This window comes from Castor canadensis, chromosome 14, assembly GCF_047511655.1.
Source record: "Castor canadensis chromosome 14, mCasCan1.hap1v2, whole genome shotgun sequence".
Lineage (NCBI taxonomy): Eukaryota > Metazoa > Chordata > Mammalia > Rodentia > Castoridae > Castor > Castor canadensis.
In genome coordinates, this window is record NC_133399.1 from 108,867,478 (window position 1) to 108,889,818 (window position 22,341).

At 47.4% G+C, this 22,341-nt stretch overlaps 1 protein-coding gene across 2 annotated transcripts in view; it reads left to right on the plus strand.

Moving 5' to 3' along the window:
• The first annotated feature begins 1,492 nt into the window (after positions 1–1,492).
• Positions 1,493–22,341, plus strand: part of Gata4 (GATA binding protein 4) — a 75,327-nt gene continuing 54,478 nt past the window's right edge. Inside the window, exon 1 of one of the 2 annotated variants that reach the window (XM_074055285.1) lies at positions 1,493–1,618. The gene's annotated coding sequence lies outside the window, so the exon portion shown is untranslated. Of the gene's footprint in view, positions 1,619–15,860; positions 16,331–22,341 lie in introns of those variants that run through there. The other variant, XM_074055284.1, reaches the window with a different exon arrangement.

The window sequence follows — 22,341 nt, forward strand, 5'->3', positions numbered from 1 at the left end:
CACAAGATAATCTTTTTAATGTCACTAAGCTGTGACTTTAACAATGGTTGAAGTGGTAAGTCCTCTGTTGTGTGTATTTTATAACCACAATAGCAACAACTCTAGCAAGGGAACCCCCATTTGAAAAAGGCACTTCATTGGTGACACTGGCAGGGCTGCTGGACAGAGGGGGCCCCTGGGCGTCTGCATCTGCACTGTGTCCTGTTCTGCTCACTCTTCAGGAATTTTAATGATGCTGCATGAATGTCTTCCTGTGGCATAGTTTCTACGAGTCATCTGGCAGAAGAGTGTGGACACAAAGAGCAATAGTGACACCTTATTCATCACTAGAAAATATTCATAACTTAAGCTTCTTGGAAGGGAAAAATAGTCCCGTGCCTCTTATATTTTCTCTAGTTTCTTTCCCACCACACATTTGCTCTTTGATACCTGGCAGTTCCCTTTACTTTTCTCTTCCAGCTTCCTTGTCTACATTGGAGAGAAGCATTAACTTGTCTGGTCTCTCCCCATCTTGCAGGAATTGTAAGGATCTCAAGAGGCTAAGAACTTGGAAATGTGCTAAAATGCAAAGGCATTGGGCTTATCTTCTTGTTATTTAGACTTGCCTCCGGGAGACACCCTCTCCACAGGGGATTCCTACGGTAAATAAAGCCAGGCATGTCCAGAGAGCTGTTTTTCCTGGATCCTCAAATCGCACCATAGCTTTCTCTCTGCATGGTTCTCTGTGGGCCTGGTCCTGCCATCACTGGAGCCAGCAGAGCTGACACGCATAGCATGGGGAGAGCAAGCTCCCTGTCACCAAAAGTATTCAATCAGTGAAGAAAATCACCTCTGGGTTCCCTGCTTTGGGTAGGAGACTGGAATCTTGAGGTTTCATTCTAAGGATCCATTGATTTCTTTACTACTGGATTAGAATTCAATTGATCTGGAATCCAGTATGGGCTCCACTCCTTTCTTGCTATGTGACTTAACCCCAGGCCTGTTCCTAACTTCTCAGAACTCATTCAGGGTTTTGTACATGTAGTCTGCCTACCTACCTGCCCCTGCAGCGAGCCCTGAAGTGCTAATGAGCAGTACTCTAGGGAAAAAAAATTAAAAGCTGTCATTGTTTACTCCTATACTAGGAGTAGCACTGCTGTTATTGTTATTTCTATCCCCATTGCACCACATATGGAAACACCAAAAAGCAGTCTTCCCTCCCCAGCTCCTGTCAAAGGGCAGGACAATGGATGGAGGAAGGGCTTATGAATTGAGCACTTCTCCCAGGCCTGGTGATTCTTTAGGTCCTTCTGTGTGACCTTAAGAAGCATCTCTGGAACACTGACTTTTAAAAAAATGTCCAGCCAGGGGGCTCCATTCTTTAGCAGGGTTCCTTCTACGTCGACACACACCAAAAAGAAAAAAACCAACCACAGGGCTTGCTGAATTAATGAACCACTTCTCTTATCTATTTCTCCTGTTATCTAATTCTGAGAGGAAAGCTGGGAGCTGGGAGACGCAGCTCACAAAGTCTCCCTCCCACCCCGCTGAGAACAGCCTGGAATCTCTGGGCCGAGGGACTGATCCCCTTCCTCAGAGTTTGCCTACACCAGGCCTTGAAGAGTCGCTCCCACCAAGGGTGAGTCCCCTTCTGGCCCTCTGGTAGTCCTTCTGCCAGGGAGGCCAGGAGTAGCTGGGTGGAGGGAATGGAAGGCTGGCCGCAAGCAGGAACTCACTGAGTATCTGACTAGGAGAAGGATGTGAGGAAAGGGGAGGGAAAGGCCTCTGCTGGGTGCACCCAGGCATGTGGGAGGCTCTCTGGCCTTTGCCAAGGAGGGAAAGGATAGGATTTTTCAAGGCCAACCCACAGAGGCAGCTTCCTGTCCGCTTTCTCTCTCTGCTTCCTTCTCTCTCTGTTTCTCTTTCTTAGGATTGGCTGGCATTTTAGTTTCTCTGTTTCCTGGTTCAGCGCCCAACTCCAATAGTCAGAAATGGTGGGTCTGTCAAATGCTGAATAAATATGTACCGCAGCAGAAACCAAGCGGATGTGACCAGGTGTCACTGGACCTTGGGCCTCTGCTCCTTCCAGTAAATTCAAATCACATTGCTTTCTCTGGGGTTCCTGCCTCTGTCGTTGGAAAACTCAGGCAAACCCTTCCAGACCCAGTTTGCTTCCGGCCAGAGAGTCTCCATGCTATTTCCTGTTGGCCTCATTGGTTCATTAGTGAATGGGTCTCCCAGTCTTCAGGATCTGACACTTTTCTTTGCTTGTTGACAGGCCAAGGGTCATCCTTGTGAAATACTACAGGCTTGGTGTAGTATTTAATTTTCATTTATTCATTTCGGGGGAAGAGGGCCGTGATTGGTCTTGCAGGTGTACCTTGGCCAGTGTGTTTACTTTCTGGGCCTACTATGTTCTGGGAAGGACTTGGTTACCCACACTTTGAGCTGCAAATGCCTTGGCAGGAGAGTCAATTTTGCCTCTCCTTAGAGAGAAAAATTTTGGAGGAAAATGTGGACAAATGAACTTTGAATCTTATTTGGAGCTAAGAAGCTGAGAAAAGGACTGAGTTTGAAAGAAAAGGGGACACAATGGTAGAGGTAGAGCACAGCTTTGAGAGGACCCAGGTGGAGAACATGAAAGCCCTGTTAAAGCATTGCCTAACAGCTCAGGCCCTGGAAGCTCTGCAGCCCATGGGATGTCTGAGCCTCCTCCCCTTGCTCAAAGGTTGAAGACGACAATGGATTTTTAACTCCAGTCTTGGGAGGACTGTGCAAGCCAGCAAGTGCTCTTCTGGCATTGGGTAGGATTTGGTGCAAAGTCTCTATCTCAGTCCCCATGTACCCACTACAAATATTAGCTCTGCAAAGCAGAGAATAAAATATTGTTCCCTTCAGAAACCCTGCAGACTTCCAGTGGGATAAATTCAAAAACTGTCTCAAAATGTACACTCTTCTTGTCCCTCTAACTTCCATACTCCAGCTCATTTTTCTCCAGTGCCGGCATTCTAATTCCTCCTTCTGTTCTCCAAAATTAAGGGAAATTGAAAAGGTTTTAGCTGGGGGGGAGGAGGGGGAAGCAAGCAGAGAAGTGCTAATCTGAATTGTGGTTAAACCCCACTGTGTAAGATTGCTAGAATCCCATATTTATCATCACAAAATTTTATATTATTATAGTAACAGCAGCAGCAAGAACAATGGCAGCAAATGTTTTGTTTCTGCCACCTTTATTTCGATAAAGGGTATTTAAAAGTACCTCTTTATGAACTTGTTTACAGGGTTCAGTTTTGGCCACACAGACATTGCCACCGATTTCCTTCTTCTAAGAACATGTCTCTGAAAATGTTTTTGCATTCACTAAGCTCAGTTGGCAGGGAAAAGTTGAAGACAGTTTTCTGTGATTGGTATAGTGAAGGTGGTAGTAAGTTTCTCTTTATCCCTGTTGTGTTTCTCAAGCCTCATAAAATATCCATTTCAAATGGCTTTCTAATGCCTCGTTATATTTGCTGAGTGATTTACAGGATAGAAATTACAGTTTGCATGTGTGAAGTCCAGAGATGTTTTAGAGCTGGGGACCCAGAGAGGAGGGGGCTCAGGGCTGGAGGAAGTACACAGACTAAGGAAATCCAGGCCATCAATCTCCAGTTGTCTAAACATAGCACGAAGTGCAGATTCGAGGCAATTATCCGAATAATTGGGATGGGGGCACTTTCACCTGAATTATCTAGATAAAAGTGCGACGCAAAGAAATCCCCGTGGAACTTTAGGGCTCTTCTGGGTTCTCCGCGGTCTTGAGAATCGAATCGGGCTACTTTTCTGTAGGTTCTGGCATCAGAGTCTGGGATGGAGTAGGAAAGCAAGGTTTTCTAGAAAAGCTTAAAAGGGGCTCCCGCCGCGCCATTGGGGTGGGGGACGCCGCGGGACGCCATGGTTGGGGCTGATAAAGCCCCAAGCAGATCTAAGGTCAATAAACCAAGCGGCGTCAGGCATGGGCGGAGGGTCGGAAAGCTCAGGGGCCGGAGCCCAGGAAAGCCGCGCTTTAGGCTGGAGGCGAAATGGAAAGGAACGGAGGGACAGGGGGCTCCAGATCCCTTGGGACTCTGGCCGGAGTGCGGGGCGCACAGCCGGGGACCCGGGGCGGGGGTCGGCGGAGCAAGGTGGTCTTGGGAAGCCGCGCGCGGCCTAGCCTTGAAAGTGCCCAGGAGAGCCATTGTTGGGTCGGATCCTGGGCGACTGTCAATCTTGGAGAAAGGAAGGGAAAGTATCTTTTTTTTTTTTTTAAAGGGGCGGAGTGGGGTAAGGAGGGAAATGGAGACTCCCCCAGAATGGGAACACACTTCGGCCAGAGACAAAGAATTGCCCCCAAGTGAGAAAAATTAAGAAGAGGATGACAGTATTATTTAGCCATCAGTTTTCACCCCTTTCTTAAAGCGCTGGATCGTTTACTGTCTGCGCTTGTACTCAGGTTTCTCCCACTCCCCGCATAACAAGGAGAAAGATAGGGAGAAGTTAAATTCATCCAAAGTCACGCTCGCAAGGGGGCTTGGTCCGGTTGCTCAATGACTCGGATCAGAGAAGATCTCCTGGAGAGACCGCCACAATCCCAAGTACACAGACTGTGGGCAAAACGCGCACTGGAGCCTGGAAATGGCGCAGTTCGCACCTGGGCGGCGCCGGGCCGCCAACCTCCTGAACCTCGGGATCCCCGGGCCCGGACCTTCAGTACAAAGCCCTACTGGGCAGGTGGAGGCCAAGCGGGGGCGGTGGAAGGGGTTCCTTCAGCAAATCGGAGATGACGCGGAGGGTCCCTCCGACAGGCACGACACCGCACCCTAGAGCAGATTTTGCAAATAAATAACCAGACCCCTTGGATTCGTTGCTTGGTCCACTAGGCTGCGGAGCTCGCTCTCACTCATGTCTCTGTTCCAGGAGGAACAGAGGCTGAATTGCGTTTCAACCAACCTGGCGCCTCGAGGCCAGGTCACCTCCGACGGATGTCGCGCCCGAGTTTTCCAGGGTCACGGCGCAGGGAATCACTGGGGGTCCGCGCTCTCGGCGCAGGGCTGATGAGCCAGGAAGCCAAGGTCCGAGCCGCGGCCAGTCGCGTGACCTCTGACCTGGACCTGGCGCCACTCGAACAGGTCGCCAAGCAGAGTCCACGTGCCTGCGCGCACCGACTGCCGGGAACGGAGAGCAGAGCAGGGCTTGTGTCCGCCGCCTGGGATGAGTCCCCTGGGACGGGCACTTGGGGGTTCCTGGACCTGCTCACCACGGCTTGGGCAGCAAGGCGAGTAGCAAAGTCCGGTCCCCATTTCTTCTCCATATGCGGCGTCCCTAAACAGCCAAGGCTCCAGGATGTTCTATTAACTTGCAGCTCAGTGTTACGGACACCCCCGGCACCAACAAAGAATGGAGGGCAGAGAAACCTTAGGGTTGGAGTGGTAGAGCTCTGGCCTAGCCAAAAAAAAGTTATGATGTCCCTCAGTTGGGCAGCTCTGCACTGCAGTACACCCCACCCCTCGCCAGCCTCCGCAGGCTGGGGTCGCAACCACCCCAGGCTCCAGTCCGAAAGGCTCAGATTCAATGCTTTCTTTTCTAGGTCGGGTTTGGGACTTTATGGAGGGGGCATGGTTGACGTCCCAGGCTCGAAGATACCCGTTGCCTCGGAAGTCTGGCCCAGGGAGACTCCTGCAGCTTCCTTCGCGTGGCTTGAGGATTTTTAGGGCCTCATGGGACCTAGAAGTGGAGGTTTCCTGAAGCTTGGAGACCTAGGGCTTGTCAAGGAGCTACGAGGTTCCCAGGCCTCCGCACTCCGAGGTTCAGGGAAAGGACGCTGTCTAAACGTGTCTCCACCGCGTCCCGAACTCGACGACCCCCCAGTCCGCATCTTACAAACGCTCCACAGGGCTGGGGGGTGGCTCAGGTAGTTGAGCGCCTTTCTAGCAAGCTCGAGGCCGTGAGTTCAAACCCCAGTACCCCCCCTAAAAAAATACATAAAACGCTTGACAGACCCTTGCAGAACCACGTGTCGCTTAACTCTGGGACCCGTAGCTGCAATCCCGCGCAATGTGCGCCGTTTGTGCGGGTATCCGGCGCCGTGCGTTCCTGGCTGGAATGGCTGAGGCGTTTCTTCACATTCAGAGGAAAGTGGTTTCTTCTTCATCCTCCCCACCCGCTGCCGTTAGGGATTGTCTTATTCGTTGGCGCTGTCTTGTTAACTGTCCTCGTTTTCTCCTTTCCTATGTTCCTCTCTTTCTTCCTCTCTCCCTCCCTGATTCTGTTGTGGAGTTTCCTTTTTCTAGCTTAATTAATCACCCCCCCCCTTGTTCTTTATCCATCTGGTTTTTTCTTCTGCTCTGCCAGTTTGCCTTTGTTCTTGTCAGATCGGGCTCATTTACAGGCTGCACGATGCTCCCAAAATATACTCTCCGCCTTTAAATTTTTTCCTCTGCATCTGTCTGGGTTTTTTCTATTCCAAACCGAGGCTCTTAACCTCATAATAAACTCGTTTTATTCATCGGGTGCAGTGCTCACATACAGAAATTGCTCTATAAAGATGTCTTCTGAACGAATTAGAAGTCTTCCTGTTGGTGAATTATTATTATTAAGCTACACAGTAGCTACTTCGTTTGCCCTTAAGGAGTTTCCTAAATTTTCGCTTCTGAATAATTATTGCACTATAATAATTTTTCAAGGATTAGGTGGGTTTCTAACAAAATCGGGATATAGGGTTTTTTAAATGCTGTAGAAACTTATCACATTGAGCGAAATGATTTATCCTGCCACACTATTTATTACGGGTTTCTACTAACTCCAAAGATTTAGCAGGAAATTGATAGGGTTCAAATAGATAACTTTTCCTTGTTCACTAGCTAAGATTTTATTTGCTTTCTGTTAGATCTCAGCAGTTCTATCATAATAATGATAGAACAATTAGTCTTTCCTTGTAGATAAATAATGATTTTGAGTGGTTATTATTTGCTTTATGTAGGATTTGTTGTTAGATCAGACTTGAGGATTTTTTTATGTAATAGTGTTGATAGGTGGTAGATGATTTTGCTTTCAGAAAATGACTGGAGACAGAAAAATTAGCCCTATCATAAGAAAACCAAATTTTTCCTTTAAGAAACAAAGAAAACTTTAACTTCAAAAAATGCTGATGAATTTTCTTTAAGAAACAAGATTACTAACAGATAAAAATTTCACCATGGGAAATTCTGAAGGGGGTGGGAAAGTCAGCTCTGCCTTTTCTATCATGATTCAAGAACAGCAAAAAATAGGAAAATTACTATCCACTGTTGGGATTAGTCGTCCCTGTTTGGGCCAAATCCCCCGTGGTGATTAAGGAAAGGAGTGTCTCAAAGTGTTTCTAGCTTTTTAAAGGTTGACAAGCAGAACCTAAGAGTTACTGTCTTGGAAGTACTCCCTAGAATTCAGCAGATAGCAGTCACCGACCCCACCGGGTACCTGCCTCATTAACTGCTGTGGGTGTGGGGGACGACGTAGGGTTCAGGGAAAGTTCTGAGAAGGGGACCAGGTAGAAAGAGCCGGGTGCTCCAGGCTTTCTCCGCAGCTCTCTCAGCTTCGGCGCCCCCTCAATTCCCCAGCCTTCCCGCGGGGCCGCCCTGGAAAACTCGGCGTGGTGGCAGCTGGGGTTTGCTCCAGCCGCGATAACGGAGGGGCTGCTATCTAATCTAGACAGCAGCATGAACAATCCATTAGACCTCGGCATTTATCCGGGGCGGGGGAGGATGGAGGGAAGGGGCTGGAGTGTCCCACCCGGCCTAGAAGACGCCTAGCTGCCCCAATGGGGAAGGGGGGATTAATGAAACAGTTTTGTGCAGACTACAAACTCACTACTGCGAATTATGCTTCCCCTCCTCCCTTTTTTTTCCGGTACTGAGGTTTGAACTCAGGGCCTTGGGCTTGCTAGGCAGATGCTCTACCACTTGAGCCATGTAGCCATCCGAATTATGCTTTCTGATGCTGATAAATTATAATTCTAGCTCTCCTTTGTCTACGGAAGAATAAGAATCCTTTGGGGTTGGTAAAATCACTTTTCTTTTCAAAAGTTCGATATGCTTTATGCTGTCTCATTCAAACTCACCAAAAAGCACTGTAAGATTCCAATTTTTACTAGTATTCCTGGAGACTTAAATTCACCCACCAATTATTTCATTCATTCATTCAGCAAACATTTACAAAGCTTTACTCTGTACCAAGCATTGTGCCTTGTACTGACAGGTTAAATTATTTGCCCAAGATGAGGGCTATGCTGGCGACCGGGCGGGACCTAAATCAACTATTCCAGTCCCATGACTGCTCACTTCTCTCCCCCAAGACACACAAATCGGAGAGACATAGGAGTGGGAAGGGCTCCAGAGGTTATCTGGTCCAGCCGTCCCATTCAATGCAGGAATCCCCTCCCCAAAAGGCCAGCCACCAGGTTCTCCCGCTTCTTCCCTCTTACCAGCTCCAGCATGGGCCTCACATTGGAAAGTGGCCCATAGCAAACAGGGAAGGTCCTTCTCTGGGGGAGATGGCCTAAGCCTGCCCAAGCCTGAGCTCAGAGTGCTAAATCCCACTTCCATGCTGCTGTGACTTCCAGGTGACCGGCTTGACTTAAAACTCCAAGAGCCAGGACTCAGTTGCCCAGGGACCACCCCTCCCCACTCAATCACAGCTGGACTATAATCCAGCTGTGCCCGGTAGCTCTCCTTACACCCTGTCCTGGAAATTGAGATGTCCAAATGGTTGAACACCAAGTGTCTTGAAAACCGTGAAAGCTCTATGGACCTTGGCTAAGATGACCTTCCTGAGTTGCCCATAGGGGATGTTTGCTGCCAGGCCAGAGAACACACTAGGCAGGAGCCAAAGAATCATCAGAGCCTGTATTCTAGTTCTAACACAACCGCTAAGGAGCTGAGTGACCTTGAACTAGTCATAATACTTCTGTTTCTAAAATATATACATATATAACATATATTCCAAAAATAAGATATGTGAATGTGCTTCTCAATGGTTTAGAATGCCACCTTTTTCAAAGGTGAAATTGCCGCTAATAAATAATTGAAATTACAAAAAAGAATTTCTGGAAAATAAGCTTACCACAAAGAACATTCTGGAAGCTTTTTAGGTCCAATGCAACACCAAGTGCTTTGTCCCTCGGTCAGCCCAAAACTCTTCAGAAATTAAATGTCTAAGAGGTATACATTTACTTGACAAGCTCATAAACTTTTTTTTTTTATCTTGCCCATACTTGAGAGCTGCTGGTGGTAGTGGGAATTGTGGGTGTGACCTTCTGCAAGGCAATTTGGCAACTATATATCCAGAACCCCAGAGTGTTTGATTCTTTCCCTATCCTTTTCCATTTATCGAAATTTACTCTAAGGTAATAATCAGTCTTACAAGATGCTTTGCTTATCAGAATTTATGGTTTCACAATGACACATTGAAAATGTATTTATTGTAATGAAGAATAGGTAATAACCTAAACTCTGAACAATTCAAGTTTACTTAAAAAATTATGCTAAATTCTTAATGGGCTCATTAAATTGTGTGCTCTTTTATAAAGACACAGAGAGGGCCCCCCCTTTTTTTTTACTTTATTTTTAAGGTTTTGTTTGTTTGTTTTGGCAGTACTGGGGGGTTGAATTCTGGGCCTCAGGCTTGCTAGGCAGATGCTCCCTCATTGGCAGCACTCCACCAGCCCATTTGCTTGTCTTTTGGTGCGTAAGCTACCACTGAATTCCACTCCCAGCTCTTCATAATACATTTTTTGCTGTTTGCTTCTGAGACAGGTCTGTCCATGTAGCAAGGAGAGCTTTGAACTCACAGTACTCCTGCCTCAGCTTCCCAAGTGCTGGGATTACAAGCATTTGCCACCACGCCCAGCTTTTTTTTTTTTTTTAAATAAAAGTAGACTGTAAGACACTTGACATAGTAGGAAACTCTTGTTGAGAGAGCAGAGAAGCCTAATTTTCTCAGTGGTTCTTCTCAGGGGTCTGGCTAAGAATGTTTTTTGTTTTCCTTGTTATGCCTTTCTGTATTTCCGGATGAACTACAATGAACTCATGTTTATTTTAAATTAGAAAAAAATAAATATTTTGAAAGGGATGACGAAGGACAGACTGGATCCGGGATGGGCCAGGCTTCCTAGGATTTTTATGGCTGTTTTGTTTTCATAACAAAGGCTTAAGTGATTCAGGGAATTTGAACTGACAGTCCCCAACACTCAGAGGTGTCAGCCTCTTGGAGCTGTCCCGAAGCTGCTGCTACCTTGGAAGGGGCTTTCTACAGGGTAGTTTCTCCCCCTGTAGGAAGCATTTCACAGCCATCCAGATGGCCTAGAACTTCCCTTGCAACCTTGAGTGTTTCTGAAACTGAAGACAATAGTCAAAGTTCTTGTAACTTTTCCCTGGGTTCCCAACTCCCTTTGCTGCAGGAGGATGCAGGAGTGGAAGGCCAGGTGCTGGACCAGCTGCAAAAGCAAGCTGATTATTCCTGCTCAGACCCAGGAAGAGGAGGAGGAGGGAGCCTGGGGTGGGGGGAGGGAGGTGGGGGTGGAGAGGAAAGTCAGACCTTCAGCAGCAGCCAAGAAGCCCAGGGCTGCTCAGAAAGAAGACCTTGGTGAAGGCCAGAGAGTTACAGCCAGAACTCCAGAGAATGGAAACCAAATGAATTACAAGACAACTATTAATAAGTGCTGGGTGCCGCTTTTGAAACTGAAATCCTTTTAGCAGTTTACAGAGACTAAGGCTACCTTTCTCTCACTTTGTCTGCAGAGTGTGGGAGGGGTTGAGGGAGTATGGTACTAATAATATCTCACCAAAAACTTAGGAAACTTTCAAAAGATCTTGTGCTGTTTTTTGTGTTAATGTAACATGTCCAGTGAACAGAGGTACAAGTAACAAGAGATAACAACCAGTTTCACATTTGTTAATTAGCAAATTAGCAACTAACTTGTGTTCTGAACATATTAATAGATGTGGATGTAAAACACCACTCCTCTTCCTCCACGATCTACAACTTTTTTGTTTCTTCAACTTTGAGGTCAGCCTTTGTTGTTTGGGTGTAGATGGTTGTTGCAAACTGCAAATTTTTAGGTTGTTGAAGACTGGAGCTCATCTGTGTTTGTCCTCTGTGGAGGCAAACAGTGCAGTCAGATACTGCTTTCTTCCAGCCATAATCGCCAGCCCTCTGCACAGCATAGAGGGTAGGTACTCTCTTGGATACTGGTTCTCACAGGGGTAAGTTCCAGACACCTTTGCTGACCCAATTCTCAACAACCAAAATCCTCAACAACAAGCACTTTTTCTGCACCCTCTTTCCTGAGGGACTCAAACCCTTGAGCAGGACATCTCTGCCCTTGATATCACCAGGATGCCCCCAAAGCAAGCGGTGTGAGGAGGGAGGAGAGCAGAGTAGGGAGGAGACGTATTTCCTGAGCTTTGGAGAAAGACTTCATTCCCTTCTAGCTGGGAATTCTGGGGCTGTAGTAGGTCCGTGTAATATAGGGTACTTTTCTCATCATTGTACTATTTAGCATTTCCGGAAATGTTTCCTAAGCACAAGGTTTTATTAAACATCTTTACACCCTAAAGATACTTTTAAGTATAATTTTCACCCATAATCAAAATAGAGTGGAGAAAGCCAAACAATCCTCTTGGCCCTGGTGCAAACTGTTTAGCCAAACAGTACTTACTTAAATCCCCTCCTCTGTCCATTGAGAACAAAGAATAATGTTTATGGTGTACGAAAGGGCTTTCCATGTACATCACATTGGATCCTCCCAGCAGCCCGCCGGGGTACTCAGCGTGGTTATTATTAGAGTATTACACCCCTTTTATAGTTGAGGAAACTGAGACTCAAGAGGTATTGTATTGCCAAAGGTCACTAATAAGTAACAATTAAACTCAAAGGCTGTGCTCTAACTACCAAGAGCTGCCTCCCCACCCTCCAGGGCATAAGCTCACCCTTCCCTTATGAACTGCTAATAGGTATTATCAGGATCCCTCAATTTACCCATCCAAAAATCTTGGAATCAAAGAATGACACAGCTACAAGCTGGTGGAGCCCTGCCCATCCCCCTTCATCTTGCAGGTGTGGCTCAGGGAGGTTAAATGATTTGCCAAAGGTCACTCTATGAGTGAGTGGGAAATGACCAATGTCAATTTTTAAAAATTAGTTAAAAGAACTGCCTACCAAGCCCATTTTTATGGCTTATTTTAAGCAGGTTAATAAGTATACCAGACACAGGTTTAAACCCAACTGAATAAATGCTGACACTAGTTTATAGATTGTGCAGATAAGTAGCAATAAGGAATTATTCATCTCCCATTTATCATCCAGACTCTCCAAAGTGCAAGTTATAAAGTGAAGCAAATAGCAGTTCAAGAGCTCCTCCCCCGCCCCACACACATGTGAGATCAAAACCAGGAAAATAAAGTAGTTTACAATGCTATCTGTTTATAATGCATCTATGCCCAAGGTCTCCTGAGATGTGAAAAAGGAAACCATTTGGGCAAATTATCTGCATTTCACAAATAGACACATTTCTTATACAGAGCTCTGTATTTGGTCTTCAGGTGTATTTACTCGCTAACTAATTTTTCTGAATAAGTATTGAGCACTTACTGTGTACAGAGCACTGTGGGGGAATTATAGCATTAGTAGATACTATTCCAGCTACCAGGAATCTTTTAAATTTAAAGAGGTGACAAAACAAAGCATTCAAACACACACACTTGAACCTCAACCCCATAGACCTTTGGGATAAGCATTTTGTATAATGCCCAGTGTGTGTGTGTGTGTGTGTGTGTGTGTGTGTGTGTGTGTGTGTGTGTGTTAATGAATAGGAGGGAAGGAAAGGTGGCCTGGTAAGGTTGGGGTAGTCACATCAGAAGCATATTGAGGAGGTGGCTTTGCTACAACCCTATCTCTGTATATTTAGAATTGTGCTGGGAAACATCGAAGGCAGAAAGTAAGACAATGAAGTGAATTGATGGCCCCAATTAAGAACTTAATCCAAAAATCCTGTGAAGCACAACTTGGTAGAAAAATGGATGGAGTCTATCTGTCTATTATTATAATGTTTATAACATGTTGAAAATGAATAAAATCAACAAATAATTTGCTTATTTGGGAGGTGAGCTCTAATGAAGTCTCATATGCTATTCAGAAGGGCTGGTTTCTTTTTTTCTTTTTTTTCAATCAGTTCTAGTTTGCCAATGAACCTCAGGCCCAAAGTTCAATGTCACTAACACAACACTCAGGAATCCAATAAATGACTTTGCTCTTAGCCGCCTAGGCAAGAAGCTGTGAGATACCACCTGGTATGGCTTCATTTGCCTTCCCTCCCCAGTGGCTGACTTTGGTCTTCAGACACATGACCACTCATTTTCAGACCTGCATCCATAAAACAGATCCAGTGTAAAGAGAACATAGAAGATACTTATTCAAAAAACTTTACTTTGTTCACAGAGACACTGAGGCTCAGAGAGTTCAAGTGACTTGCACACAGGGAGATGAGACTATTTATGCAAATTACAAGTGTTTGCCTTTGCCACTAATAATTACACAGAACAACAGGTATCCACTGGGCCTGTCACAGTGATCAGGATATTGGGTCATCCTATTCAACAATGAGAATGAGAATGAGAACAAGGATCAAGTCCAGACCCTTGCCCTTATGTACCTCTGCTTTGCTATCTTATTTTCTTTACTTTGAAAGCTGGAATATTAAGCATCCACAGTACAGTTGGGAAGATTCTCAATCTAGAAATGTAATATGGCCCTAGTACCCATGTTGGCTAGGTTTATTGCCAGTCTAAGGAGGCATAGAATGCCTGAGGTTTTGCAGGTCTGTGACTCCTGATGCTCTACTATATTCTCAAACACTCACTCACCCTCACCTCTTGCTAGGCAAAGGTCACTGTTTCTAGCTCCCTGCAAAGGGTAGGAGCCAATCCACGTTCCCAGGTTTTACCTCAGAGCCCAGGGCTGCCTTATCACCAATCCTCTCACCCTGTGATTGCACCACAGTGAAGAAAGTTTGGCCTTGGCATTCAGATTTATAGAGGGAGATATTAGTACCTACGGCAGTATGCTGAAATGGAAAAGCTGGTTGTGCCCACTCAGGACATCTAAATGGCTCTGTGACTCTGGATAAGTCTGTAGCCCTGTATGGGTGCTAATTGCCTCATCTGGATTGGACTAGAATCCTCCAGGTCCCTTGCAACTCCAGTGCTCAACAACAATGTCCCATAACTGATAAGTGGGCCAAAGGTATCTCTAGTCATGGTTCCTGAACCCCATCAGGGGACTCAGGCTGAGGGGCTGATGAGGCATCACTTCGCATCCTCTTGCATGTAGCCTCTCTGTGCTTGCACACAGGGGCAGGGACCATAGCTCTCCTGGGTTTCAGCCAATCCCTGACACTGCATCTTCAGTCATACACGATGAGATTTACATGGTATAAGACAAGCTGGAAGCTCCAAGTTTCTGAATTTAATTCAATAAACTTAAAAAAGACAGTACATATTAAAAATAGGAAAATACAAAATTATCAGACATAGGATTTCTGCCCTCAAAGAGATTGAAATTTTGGAGCAAGGGAAATGTATGCAGTCAGAGTGTGATGAGACTAAACTGAAACACACTATATTAAAAGCTGAGGAACCAGAGCAGGAAGGGGAGTTGACTCTGGAATGGGGATAGAGGCTTAAAAGAGAGAGAGAGAGAGAGAGAGAGAGGTGTTAGAGTAAAAGTCTCATCTTCCTTCCTTCTGCATCTCTCACAGCACAGAACGTATTCCTTGCTCAGAGGGGCAGATTTGAGTTCTGGAATCAAACCACTTGAGTGGTTGGCACTGCCACTTATTAACCTGAACAAGTTACTTAATAGCTCGTGCCTTAATTTCTTCACCTGTAAAATGGGAGAAATGGAGTGATTGTGTAGATAAATGAGATACTTTTTCAATATACTTGGCTCCATACTTGGCATACGTGATGCCCAGAGTTAGCTATTACTTAATAAATGCTTGCCTAGTGAATGGATTGTAGTTTTCACCTACAGTCCAAACCTTTTTATCTTACATATTCAAATGGACCTCCCATTTTGAGTTCCTCATGGAACACATTCATTATCTATGGCTAAGGGTGGGTTCAAACCTAGAGGCTGGAAACCAAGAGATCAGGTGTTCCCAGCCTTCAGGATTGAATCCCATGGCATAGACACACTTAACTTATTCAATTTGGCTAAATCAATTTGTGGAATTCAAGTCACAAAATGGTGTAGGAAGGGACCCAACAGATGATTTAGTTCAGTCTCTTCATTTTTACAGACAGGAAACTAAGGCACAAAATAGTGACTTGCTTCCAATCATGACCCTGGTCAGGTGGCAGTCACAGGAGTAGACCCAGGAGTCCTGACTCCCAGACCAATGAACTCTCACTACCTACTCTATGCCTAGCTCCTGATCCTTCTCACTAAGCTGCATTCTACAATGAGTCACTTGGGTCACAATGACCCGAGATCCTTGTCTCCTCTCTTTCTACTGTGTCACAGAGAAAAACCTGATTTCTCTTTCTAAGGTCCTATCTCAGGTAGCGCTACAGCCCTTTCCTGTCCAGAAGTAGCCCTTAACGCAAAGTGTAAAACAAAACAAGTTGAAAACCTTCAGCCCATGCTGAAATGTTGTTTCCAGAGCTTTCTCCTTTTAATTCTCAGTAACTGAAAAGGTGATATGTTCATGAGCCTCACATTGTGTCACCAAGAGAGAAGGTGGCCTTGGGGGCTTTCCAAAGAAAGGGCAGGTAAAGCAGGCAGGAGCTGAGGCAACTTCTCCAGTAGGTCGGACCTCAGATAACAGCCCGACAGGCTTTCTCCTCCTGAAAGGGCAATGGGAAGAAAACACGAGGCAAAACCAAGATGGAGGAAGGTAGAAGTAGGAGAAATGACACAGAGGTTGTGAACGTACTAGGCTCGATCGCATCTTTGCCAGCAGAGCAATTAAAGTGTGTTCGCTATAATAAAAGAAGACGCGGTCAATGAGAAAATCAGAAATGTACAAAAAGGAAGAGCACGCAGGACCTTACCGCCTTGCCATGTAGCTGTACTCACTTTTATTTATCTACCTATCTTATCTGCCACTATATAAACATTCAAATGAACTCTAATAGAATAGTCACTGGTGTCCTGATTGCTGTGCTCGCGCGCACAGCGTCAGTCACCGGTGACATTGGCTGCTCTGCGCTGGCGCTGCGTTGACTGGACCCTGCCGGCCGCGGAGTTCCTGCATGCAAGGGCTCGGGGCGCCGCGGCCTCTGCGTTCCTGCGGATCTCGCGCGGGGTAAGAGCGGATGGGGGGTCCCGGACGGGGGGAGGCGCCCGCCGAGGCGGCCTGAGGGTGGCGGCGCCGGGACGCGCGCAAAGGGCTCGGGCGCGCGGGGCAGGGAAGGAAACGGGCCGGGGCGCAGGGCGCCAGGCCCGGGAGGCGCTTCCGCGCCCGCCGCCCCTCGGTGGAGCCGGGCCCGGGCGCGCCAGGGGGGGCGGGGGCGGCCGGCCGGGGGCTGACCCCGAGCGCCGCCGAGTCTGCGCCCGCCCGCCGCCCCGCGCTCGCCTCCTGCCGCCTCGGGTTACGCGGCGGCCGTCAGCGCGCACCTCATCAATAAGGCCTGACAGGCCGCCGGCTCCGCGGCCATCCATCACGCCCGGCGGCGCGGGCTGCGGGCGGGGCCGGGCACGCGGGGCCCAGGAGCCGATGTCCCCCCCACATACACTCCCGAGAGAGCCAGCGGGGACCCCCCCCCCTTCCCCGCCTGGCCGCGCACCCGAGGCTCCGGGAGGCGCCTGCAGTGCGCGTCTGCGCCGAGTGCACCAAGTCCGTGTGCACCCGGGAGCCGGCGCTCAAAGACCCACCGGCTCCCAGGCAGTGTGTTGACCCACCAACAAACATTTGACTTTATTCCACTTTTTAATCCTAGTGTCTTTTAAAGATGTGTTGGTTTTTAAGGAGCAGTAAAGGCTTTTAGCAGTTATCAGCACAGCCCATACATTTCACAGATAAAGAAACTGAGGGCCAGAGTGGGAGCTGGCTTGCCTGGAACCAGACATGGTGACGGAAACACCGTTCACGTTGGTTCTCGGTGCGACCCATGGCCAATGTGCACGTTTGCCATGAAATGTATGGAATGGGCGAAATCGTACATGTCGGAGATTCTAGGTGTGCCTGTCAACGCATGAGCGACACGGGGTCCCCACAATTCCTGCCCCAAACTCAAGGCACCGTGTGTGCGTGTGTGTGTGTGTGTGTGTGTGTGTGTGTGTGTGTGTGTCTGTGTGTGTGAGAGAGAGAGAGAGAGAGAGAGAGAGAGCGCCCCATCCCGCGCTTATGTGTGTTGGGTCGGGAAAAAGAACTGAAGAGAAGGTAAAATAGGGGGAAAGAGCTACACATTAAAGCATAACACGTTCCTTGATTTCATTTAGTACTTCCGATCCCACCTACCCGTTCCTCATCGAGGAAACATGGTTTCCCTTATGAATTTATCTGATCCACGCTTACTCCTGATTTTGTTTGCAGAGCTCAATTCCTCACTGATCTGAACAGCTTGAAGGTAGAAGCTGAGTTCCTTTTGGCACCTCCAAAGTCTGCATGGCGCCTAGCACAGGGTAAACATTCATGAGTTGCAACTCTTGTAAGGGAATTCGAATAATTCAGGTTCGGAGAACATTGAGGTTGAAGGAACTCACAGATCACGAGTTCATCAACCTCATTCCCTGAAAGGGAGACCAAGGCTCATAGTATTGGCTTGATTTCCCCCGCCCTTCCTGGGGTAAGATGGAGCTTGTGTGGCGCCAGGGATCCCTTCCTTTTCATCCCCCACAATGTTGCCAGGCTGCCAAGTTTTCCTAGCTGTGGATCCCTGCAACCTTTCCACTTGAGTTTTTCCCTTCTCACCTTTTGTTCTTTTCCTGCTTCATTAGCAAGCTCTCTAGGGGTTGAGATGAGCGCTTCCCAACCAGGCCAAACTGTTTCTTTCTTTTTTTTTTTTTTCTACCAGGAAACAGTGTTGTTTGAGTTTTTGGCTTGTTTTTGTTATGTTGGTGTTTTCTTAGCTTTGCTGATGTTGCCTTTTAATTCAAGTGTAAAGGATGAAATTAAAACCACTAAGGGATGGGCGTCTCTTAACCAGAACATCAGAACATGCATTCTTCCGTCATACAGAGGTGTGAAACAATAATATCTGTCTTTTGCATACACACGCACACGCACACACACAGACCTTCTACTGAGGAGGAGGCAAGATAGAAATAAATGTCGTCCTGTGGGGGTTTGGAGACATAGCTTGTATTGGCGCCTAGCATGCACCAGGTCCTTAGTTTGATGCCAGGCACTGGGGGTGGTGAGGAAGCAACTAAACCATCTCATGACCCAGGTAGTAATTGACTTTTGGGCTGTCATGTGATGTCCATTAGAAGATAATATTGATACATTCAAGTGCAACTGTAACCCTGTAACCATGGTTTCATCTTGCACCAGAGCACTTTCTTCCTGCCACATTTTACATGCAGGGTACCCATCCATGGGAGTCTCATGAACTGTGCCTGAGTGCAATGAAAATTGACCAAGTCAGAGCCACAGCAACCTCTGCAGAACCCTCCTGAACACTGGAAAGGCTGTGTTTTAACAAATGTTTTTCCCTTAGTCTGTTCAGTCCTGTACTCAGTGGCAAACTGGCTCCTTCTTCAAACTGAGCACTTGGCTTAAACTTGTTTCCTAAAACCAGCTGCACAAAAAGCAGTATCTGCTGACTGACTGAGTGACTGGCTGGGTCATCTTACTCCCTGGCAGCCAGCAGCTTCTGCTGCCTGGCTCCAGGCCCCTGAGGATGCTAGAGCAGGGAAACGCTAGCTCCCATGTCACCCTCCCCAGAGTCTGCTGGGAAACGTGAGTGTGCCTGTGCTGGAGCAGTAGTGTCACACGTACTTGATAGGCACTGGAACTGTGCCAGATCGACCCTTGTAGCCATTTCCATGGAGCAAGGATGAGCAATGGGGGAGGACCAACCTTGGAAGCTAGAGTCTTTCAAAATAAATGCAAGGCTTTCTTTTGTACATAAATCACTCTTCTGAAGCATTTTAGGTGGGAGTCAAACATGTACCGGGGATGTGGAGGCTCCTTAAAGACTGAGGACAAGGGTGAAGAGAAGGGGGACTGAAGAATCTTCTCTTGCTCCAGCAGAACTCTTTTTCTCCCCTGCTTTTTATAGTTGAATATTGAGGGTGGGTGAACTCAAGTCTTCATGCTTGCAAACAGGTGCTCTACTGCTTGAGTCACACCTCAAGTCTATTTTGATCTGGTATTTTGGAGATAAGGTCCCTTGAACTGTTTTCCTGTGCTGTCCTCAAACTTCTATCCTCCTGATCTTAGCCTCCTAAGTAGACAGGAAAACAGGCTGAGCCACTGGGCACCCAGCTACAGAGTTAGATTTATGAAGTGCAATTTATATACAGTAAACTGCACTTCATAATATACAGTTTTTGTTAATTTTAATATGCAGTTTTATTAATTTTAACAAACACCCAAATTGTGTAACCATAAACACAATCAAGATATTGCAATTGTACCATCATTGCCCAAATTCCCTGCCTCCTTTGTTCTCAGCTCACCCCTATCTCCTGTCCCCCTCCACCCCCAGCCTGTGGTCTGCTTTCAGCTCCTGTGGTTCTGTGGTTTTGCCTTTTCCAGAATATCATAAAAATGGGTACTTCTGTATAGAGTCTTTTGAGTCTTCTTTCATGTGTCTGAAAGCATTTGGAATTCTTTCATGTTGTTGGGTGTGGCTGTAGTTCATGCAGTACTGGGGCTTGAACTCAGGGTTTTCACCTTCAGCCATTCCACCAGCCCTATTTTTGTGATGGTTTCTTTTCTTTCTTTCTTTCTTTCTTTTTTTTTTTTTGGAGATAGGGTCTTGCAGAACAATTTGCCCTGGCTGGCTTGGAACCCCCATACTCCTGATCTCTGCCTCCTGAGTAGCTAGGATTATAGGTGTGAGCCACCGGCGCCCATTTGTAGCTCATGCCTTTTTGTTGCTGAGTAATATTCCATTGTGTGAAAGGGCCTCACTTGTTTATCCAGATCCCACTTGAGGACCATTGTGTGGTTCCAAGTTTGGGACAATCATAAACAAAGCTGTATGTTTTAAAAGATTTGAGCAACAGTTTTTTTTTTTATATAGATCAAAACACAACTTATATTGAGCTCTTCTTGCTCTGAGGGCGATTGCAAATCGGACCTGTTGAAAGAATGGGTCCGGACAAAAAAATGATGTGTGGAGGTGAATGTGTGTAAAGAGAGATTATGACCCCAAAGCCTTTGCTTAAGGACAAACTACTTGACTCGGTTACTGAGAAATTGATTGCTCTTGGCTGATAAGGAGGGAAGTTCTTTACCCGTTTGGAGCCTCCCTTCTTGAAGGAAAGAGTAGGTAGCTGGAACCGGGCATCGCTGGAGACATCGTGCGGCCCCTCATTGAGGAAGGCCCCGGGCCTCGGTGGTGAAGTGGTGTGAAAAGGGGAGGGAAGCGGAGATTCGGCTGGACAGAGAGTCCCGAAGCGCTAAACCTTCCTAAGAGAACTGCTGCCAGCTCCCTTTATCTTGATGCCCATTGTGACAGTTCACTCCGACTCTTCTCTTCTCTACGCGGTTGTTCTCCCTTTAGCTCCCTGCGCCTTGGCAATTTGCTGTTCGTTAGCGCCTCTGCTCAGAGGGGGTGGCTGCAGAAGAAGTCAGTCTTTAAGGGGACAGCGCCCCGTCCTTCCACCAAGCAAACACTAGGGAAAAGTTGAAAGCCGCTAAGGAGCGGGATGCGAGGTTCTCCAGCTTTTCACTGATGGGGTTCAGAATACAATAAATATCCTTTTGACAAAAAAAAAAAAGAAGAAGAAGAAAAGAAAAAGAAAGAAAGGAAAGAGAGAAAGAAAGAAAAGAAAAGAAAGAAAGGTGGTCTAGCTCTCCAAGCCCCATGCCCCCTTTCTTGGGGCAAAAAGCCAGTTACTTCCCAGCAGCCCGGGAGCTGGAGCTCTGTGGCACCTGCCGCTGTGGGCGGGAGAAGTGGTCGCCCGAGGCCAGGTTGCTGTCCAGGAGAGAGAAGCCTGCGTCTGGAATGAGTCCTCTCTTCCTGTGCCATTGCGCAGCTCCCCTTTCCCGCTTAGGACGGAACCCCAGGCCCGACACTGACTGGGCGAGAAGCTTTCGCACTTGGGCTTCGCGCTGCCTTGACACTTTCCTGTCTCTCGCTGGGCCGCGCCAGGTCGCGGCGCCTGCCTGGGCGGCTTCCCCAGCTCGGGGTCACCTAGCGTTTCGCTTGGAGGCGAAGGGTCCTGGGGCCGGAGGGCGTTTGTTCCGCCACCTTAGGGTGAGGGACGGGCGGCCCATAGGGAAGCAGGCTCGAACTGGCGCCGGGAACCTGGCCTCTGAGGTCGGGGACTGGCAGCGCTGGAGTCCCCTGTTGCTTACCACTGCCTTTCCTGAAACTTGGCAAGGGGAGTCCTCCACTCTGGGATGACCCTGTCACGGGCTCGCAACCGCCCCCCCTTCCCTCCTTCTCTTCCTCCTTCCTTTCTCCTTCTCTCTCTCCTCCCTCCCCTAGACTCCTGGCTCACCCCTTTTCCCAAGGTCTGTGAGTCTCTCTCTTTTCTATGTCCTTCTTGGTCTCGGTTCTCTCTGACTACCCATTTTCTGCTTTGTTTTCCTGTAGCACTTTTCATCATTTAACACTATATACTGACTCATTTATTGGCTACCTTCCTTCTATAGGATATAAGCCCCCCAGAGGACAGACGTTTTCTCTATTTAGTTCCCTGCTGAGTACCCACACCCAAAATGTTCCTGGCACCCAGTAGTGCTCAAGAAACACAGATTTAATGAATGAACAAATGAATGAAAGAATCCTCACAACTCTCCAGCTTTCTGAGGTCTGACTCACTCCTCCTTGCCCACCAATCTGCTCTTTTCTTTCTGTCCTGGTTCCTCTGTCTTTCCTCTTTTTCTCTCCTTCCTCTTGTTTGTATGTGCTTCCCCTCTCCCCATTTACCTCAGTCTTGGTGTCTGACATCTCAGTCCCTCTGTCCTTCCAGGATTTATGAGTCTGAGTCCTCCCAAATGTTGGAGATGTGCACCTGGCTTCCTTTGTACCTGCATCCCAGGGATCCCTACTACCTTCCTCTCCAACTGCTGCTGCCACAGAGCTTACCTGGGTTCTCCCGGCTGAACTCAACTTCTAAAATCCTGGCTGCACCTAGAAATCCCTTCTACTTGCAGACCTCAGGGACCCCAGCATTTCCTTAGGAATGGTCTAA